This window comes from Miniopterus natalensis, chromosome 9 (assembly GCF_054644295.1).
Source record: "Miniopterus natalensis isolate mMinNat1 chromosome 9, mMinNat1.hap1, whole genome shotgun sequence".
Classification (NCBI taxonomy): Eukaryota; Metazoa; Chordata; class Mammalia; order Chiroptera; family Miniopteridae; genus Miniopterus; species Miniopterus natalensis.
Window position 1 is genome coordinate 53,125,796 of NC_142089.1, and position 7,016 is coordinate 53,132,811.

A 7,016-nucleotide genomic window follows, 5' to 3' on the forward strand; every position below is an offset into this window, starting at 1 on the left:
GTAGATATATACTATTTCTATCTTTGCTTCCTTTTCATTCCCATCTTCTCTCTTCCTTTGCCTTCTCTTTCCTTCCCTCCCCAGGACTGAGGGATAAGCCTGATGCAATACGATGAGAGGGTATTTGGGGAATTGCACACGGGCTTGGGCAACTTGGCTGGGAAGCCACATAGAGCAGGGAGCTGGAGGGACTGGAGGCTGATAATGAAGCTGCCGAGTCACAAGGGCTCCCAGGCCTGGCAAAGACAAGAGGCAGGGGGAAGGGAGGTGGAGCAGACAGGATGGCCTTTGTGATTGGAGGGTGGGCTACTTTGAGCAAATAAGTACCAATATTAAAGATCATGGGATTAAGTTTCTAACTGCCAGAGAAGATATGTACAAAGATATAAAGGGGAAAGAATAGAAAGATCCTTGGGTGTTGGACTGGAATTGGAGGTATTACTATGAATGAATGATTTTATAATGCATGGCCTAATGTAGAAAAATTTATAAATGTTTCCGTTTATATTTCCTAGTTCTGTTCTCTCAAAGACCTAAAGCAATGACACCCCAGTAACAATGGGCACATCAACCTTCCCAACCTTGGTTTCTAAATATCATTCTCTACCAAAAAGGATGAATAACTAAGTCAGAGAAAGTACAAGATGAGCCTGGAATATCACATAGTGGCAGAAATTGTTTAAGTGCTCCATGAATGGTAAGGATGTCAAAAGGATACAGGACTCAAAAGGCCAGTTCAAAGGGAGTCCAAAACCGAGGACCATTTGGGCATCAAGACAGAGAGTAATGATAGCATCAAAATGATAGTAACAGATTTCAACATATTACATACAAAGGAAATCCATGAATTCTTCCTAATATAAATTAATAAATAAATTAGGGAGAAAAAAGTTCTTCCTTATAGTAGAATGCCAACTAATAAATGTAGGGCTGATAGACATAAGTATCACTATTTGGCAGCCTTCATAGAACTGGCTGATTCAGGCAAAAGTCATCAATATGATAAGGCTGCAGGTGGAGATTTAATGAGGAACAGACTGTTGGCATAACCTTAGATAGAATACTTCCCCACCGATACATTTCAAAGGGAAAAATGGTGAATTTAAAGTGAGAAGATCTGGCAGACACCAACATAGCCAGGTGACCGAGGCCAATATTCCAGTGGTGGGACCAGCTGGCATTTTGTACCATCTAATGCTATGCTTTGAGAAGAGCAGAGTCTGTATTCCTGCCAAGAACCCACGACCAGAGTCAGGTTCTGAAGAAATACCTGCTAGACGCAGGTTGAGTCATCCTACAGAATGTAAGAGCTGCAAGGACTTTAGGAACAGGGAAAGTCTGGGGAACTATTCAGAAGAGACGTGACAGATTTAACATGGATCCTAGATCAGACATGAAAAAAGACATTTGGGGGACAACTGATGAAACAGGAATGGGCTCTGTGGATTGGGTGATAGTGTTGTACCAACTCAACTTCCTGATTTACTAGTGCAATGATTAATTTTATGTCAACTTGGCTAGGCTAAGGGATGCCCAGGTAGATGGTAAAACATTATCTGGGTGTGTCTGAGGGTGTTTCTAGAGGAGATTAGCATTTGAATCTAATTACTGAATCAGCCACCTCTATGAAGGCTGCCAAATAGTGATATTTATTTCTATCACTCCTATCTGTCTAATTAGCAGTAGACAAAGAAGATCACCCTCCCCAATGTGGGTGGGCCTCACGTGATACACTGAGGGCCAGAACAGAGCAAAAGGAGCCGGGCAAATTTGCCCTGTGGCTTGAGCTGGGAAGTCTATCTTCCCCTGCCCTTGGACATCAGTGCTTGGTTCTCAGGCCTTCAGGCTCAGACTAAACTACATAACCGGCTTTCCTGGGTCTGCAGCTGGCAGATGACAGATTATGGGACTTCTTGGCTTCCATGATCTCAGGAGCCAATTTCTATAATAAATCTCCTTATATGTATATTCTATTGGTTCTGTTTCTTTGATGAACACCAACTAATCTAAATGCCACGGGGATACAGAAAAAGATTATATTTATTTTCTTTTTGCTAGATCCATGTGACAGCCTAGTCCAGGATGGGGGGAAAAAACCCATCCAAGGATTGACCTATTAAAAATCAACCAAGGCAGGAGGCAAATGATACAATGATGTTCTATACCTGATCCCTTGCTTGGGTCTTCCATTACTAGTTACTCCCAAGGACTCTGAGCCTTATGTTTGGATTTCTAGCTCTCCTTGGGGAGTGAAAGACTCTGACCAACTTCTCAGCCCACCTTTGACTAACCTAGCCTGAGTTCATCTTGGGGCAGCTCCAGAATCTCTGTAGAGGAGGGGCTTTGGAGCAGTCTTAGAGAAAGGGGCCCTAGGTGGCTGCCTTAAAGCTGCGTTTACAAAGCAAGCATACTGCCTTTTAGATCTCACGTTTGTTTGGAGGGCCTTTGGGCAAACCAGTACAGCTTATGGAGGGGCTAAAATGCCCTCCAACCCAGCTCTGCCACCTGCCAAGCCATCCCTTGATGATACTACTGAATTTGCACATGGCCGAGTCGAGGCCAGGGCTAGTAACACTGCAACCTAAAGTCCCAGGAAACAATGAAGACACAGGACTAGCTGATGAGTAATAGGGGGGGAGGGGGGACTGACGAATATCCTTTGGAAGGGGTGAGGTAGGCTGTACTCGGGGGGGGGGGGTTGTTTTCCAGAGTGACACCCAATCTGGCCCAGCCTGAAGTATATGAATGATTCACATCTGAGACAAGGCAAGGTCCATGGGGCTCAGACTGTGTCAGGATCACAGGCAAGGGAGGAGTTCAAGGCAGTAGGCAAACAGAGCAGGAGGCTAGGGGCCAGGTGCTGCAGAGCTCAGGCCAGGAGAGAAGGGGAGTGAGGAGGACATTGGCCCAGGGAGTAAAAAGGGGGAGCTACAACTCAGTAAATCAGAACCTTCCTCTCGCTGGCTACTACTCACCTGGCTTACCAGGCAGGTCAGGCAGACGGCAATACACACCTTTCACACTGAATGGCATTATTAGTTTGTTTGAGAAGGGGAAATGCCTTGAGTCAGTTTAGTGCTTTGCAGAGCGACCCTCAGAGACCCAAGTTAGCAAGAAGGCCCAGGGCAGTGAGAACAGCCTAGGGCGTCCCACTGCAGAGTCTGAGGCCTGCCTTCACCCCCTCCTCTGGCATATTGGCTGGTTAGCACTTTGCTTTGTCCACTAAGATCTGAGATGAGTAGACAGTGCAGGTAATTCTAAGAAGGAAATAAAGCTTTTTTGGAATGTTGCCCTGTGTCTTCGATTGCACAGTATCAGATAATCTCAATCCTGAAATTTATCTTCCTCTTGTATTCCCTGTAGAACAATTTCTCAACCTTCGGCAGGATTTTATCCTTGATGTCTCATTTGACATCAGAGTATGAGAGAGGGGTGTGGGGGGACTACAGCCATGGCCACTCAGCACACCTGACACCCACATGGAGATCCTACCACCCCATACAGCCTGCCTGGGGTGTCCCACACATGGAGGCCCTGTCTCTTTCATTCCAATGTTTATATGGCCCTTTGTATGTACAAAACTCTTTCACATACATGACTTATTGAGACCCAACAACCATCCACACAGGTAGGTAGGAAAGGAATTATTATCCCCATTGTGTAAATGAGAAAATTAATTCAAGGATAACAAGCCGTTTAGTCAAGACCACAAGAACTCACAAAAGTGGGGCTGGGATTAGAACCCAGGCTCCTGGACTGCAGCTGCCCCTCGAACCCTCTAAACTCTCAGGGCTTCTGCAGACACCTCTCTCATCCACAGCAGGACTAAGTTCCAGGGGACTCCTCCATATACATACAGAATCCTGTACGAGGAACCTAGGCTCTGCAAGGTCAGAGAGGAGGCGGCTCAGTACCTGCAGGAGGGGTGACGAAGGAAAGAGCAAAGGACCACAGCCAGGAAGGGGGGAACCAAGCAAGGAAAGTGTGCAGAATTTTTCAAAGTCACCTACAGCTTGGGGATCTACCTTTGCACTTTTCCGGAACAATGTACACTTGTGTCCATGTTTCCAGAAATGTCAATACTTTAATGTTTATCTAGAAGGAAGAGAAGGCAACGGGCATTTAAGGAATACTTCCTGTGTACCAGAGAGCCTGCTAGGTGCTTTTCTTTTTTAATCTTGGGAGGTGGGTATAATCTTCATTTTTGCAGACAAGGAAATGAAGGCTTAGAGAAGTGAATCAATGTATCCCAGGTCACAAAGCCTGGCCTGGAACAAAGGCTGGTCTGACTGCAAAGCCCTTCCCTTCCCTTTGCACCACATGCATAATGCCCTGGGCTCTGCCATTTAGAAGCTTGCAATCAGACTTAACCACGCTGTTGGGTATAATCACAGGCCAGAAAGCATTTTGAACTAATGTATACTCCCAGGAGAATGGCTAATGGGTCATTTGAGCTATAGTAATTCCCATTCCAGTTACAGTGATTCCCTTTGCTCCAGTCCAAAGAAATAAGAGGTTAGGCTTAAGTTATGGTGGATTTCTGCTCCTCAGCAGGAAGATGGAAAACCTGGGAGAGAACTAGCCAGCCCTAGGCACGTGGACGTGACTTTGAGAGTGTGTGCCTTGGCTACAATGCTGTGTGCGCATTTGTTCCTGTGTGCATGTGTGTTTTGGAAAAATTAGAGAATGAACATGTTGTAGACTCTCAAACAGGTTCTGATGAACATACATGAAAAACAATCATGTAGTTTAGTGTACTTGTTTCAGCCTTCATTCATAGAAAACATATACAGATCTGTTGTATCAAACATCTTGTAAAATAGCCAGATACCTAAAATACATCTGATTTGATAGTCTGATAGTTGATTTACGCATTTGTCAGATTTAGAAGAGAGGATATGCCATTTGTAGTCAAATCAAAGCTACAACGTTTTGAATTCTAAAGACAAAAATAAAACAAGAAAAATGTGTCCAAATGATCTATTTTTCTAGTTATATGGTAGTGACAATTGATGTAAGTTATGTCCAGATGGTTAGATGTCCAGATACTGGGTCATGGTACTGGGTCCCATACTTAAGGCACAAAAGACAACTCTGGAAGCTTATCTCAAATCTATAAGCCTCACTGGCAGGGTTTGCTTGCTGTTTTTTTTAGAATAGCCCAGTTTGTTTAGACAAGCATGGTGTTAACAGAGCCAAGGTTGTGTGCTTCTAACTGTATCACTTCTGTGGGGGTGGGGGTGGGGTGGTTGGTGGTGAGGAAAATTCTACTCACTGGAGGGACCTCACAAAAGGGGATCCACTGACTCATGGGAAGCAGGGTTAGCAACTACTGATAGAGAGTTCACTGGAAAAACCAGCAACCTGAGCAATATGAAAGTTCATGCATTAATGAAATGTGGTGCAGTGCATGGAATAATAACCTACTTATAAAGGAATAATCTGTTTGTGGCTAACATTTACTTTATTCTCCAATTTATAAAAACAAAAACAAGTAGGAACCATGAGAAGCTAGGGGGCCCTTAACTTCTAAGTAATACTCTGGGTGGCAAAGGAGTGAGGAAGTAAATATGTTGCAATGACAACAAATTGGGGGGGGGGAGGCATTTCGTGGAAATTACTCTCTTAAAAGTTGACCTACAGCCCTGGCTGTTTTTGCTCAGTGGTTAGAGCATCCGCGTGTGGACCAAAGGGTCTCAGGTTTGATTCAGGGTCAAGGGCATGTACTTGGGTTGCAGGTTGGATCCCGCCCAGTGGGGGGCGCCTTCCGGAGGCAACCAAATGATGTTCTCACATCAGGCTTATCTCTCCTCCTCCTCCCTCCCTACCACTCTCTCTAAAAATCAATGGGAAAAAATATCCTAGGGTAAGGATTAACAAAAAATAAAAACAACTCACCTACAAATGCTTTGGCAGAGCGTCTGAATGATTACCTTAAGAAGATTAAATTGTTTGCAATATTCACTGTCACTCCTCAAATTACATGCTTGAGAAATTTCTAAGCAGTTTTGAGTAGTCGCGGCTTGCTGGGGGAAAGCAATAAAGTAACATTGCTGCAGAACAAAGCACTTTTGTCTACCACGGGGACCTTCACTTACAAAGCACAACCCCCCAACAGTGTTACTACTTAATAATAACTATTTCCCGAACTTATAGATGCCTTGCATGGTTCAAGCTGTTCCCTGACACACCATTGTACCAGGAGGAACTGGAGGCTGTAAAATGTTATTTCCCCGGGCTCCGCGGGAGAACCTACGTTCCCCACCGACGGCGGTAAGACGGAGTTTGATTCCCGGTAAGAAGCACCTGTGCCAAAGCGGAGCCGTGCAAAAGCGGAGCTGTGCCAAAGCAGGGCTGTGCCAAAGCAAAGCGGGGCCTCGCTGCGCTCTAGGCGCCCTGCGCCCAGCCCACCAGCCCACCGCAGCGGCGGCTTTGGCGTCCGGATTGCTTTTTACTCCTCGGGGAGAAAAAGTGAGAAAGCGCAAGATGCGCCACGCACCGCCCCGAGGGGCCTGTCCCAGGTGCACGGAGCGGGTTCGGGTTCGGGGCTGGCCGTCAGACATCCCCGAAACGTCGGGCCCTGCGGAGGCCCCTGCATGCCAGCCTCCCCGCGCGCGCCCCGGCCGGCTGAGGCTCCGGGAACCCTCCCGGTGCCAGGCGCCCCACTCACCACTCACGCTCGCCCGCACCGCCGAGCCCGGGAGCGGGGGCCCCTGCGGCTGCCGCATGCCCTCGGGCCGTGCGCGACGGGGCGACCGGGCGCCAGGCTCCCGCCGGGCGCGAGAAGCAGCGGAGGACTCGGCGGGTGGCGGCGGCGCGCCTCCTCTCCAGCAGCCGCTGCGACGCGTCCGCAGCCCAAGGAAAGTTTGGCGGAGCTAGGGGTGGCGCCGAGGGGGCGGAGGGGCCGCGTCCCCGCCCTGCCCCGCCCTGCTCGAGGAGCCCTACCGTTCCCACGGGAGAGCGCCCCCCACCGGCGAGGCACGGATCAGGTTCTTCTGCCCAGGCTCCCCTACCTG

The 7,016-nt window shown here is 47.7% G+C and overlaps 1 protein-coding gene across 1 annotated transcript in view; it reads right to left on the minus strand.

Moving 5' to 3' along the window:
* LPAR3 (lysophosphatidic acid receptor 3) overlaps positions 1-6,718 on the minus strand; it is a 74,144-nt gene extending 67,426 nt beyond the window's left edge. The window contains exon 1 of the mRNA XM_087820012.1: positions 6,671-6,718. The gene's annotated coding sequence lies outside the window, so the exon portion shown is untranslated. The remainder of the gene's footprint in view (positions 1-6,670) is intronic.
* Positions 6,719-7,016: the final 298 nt, after the last annotated feature.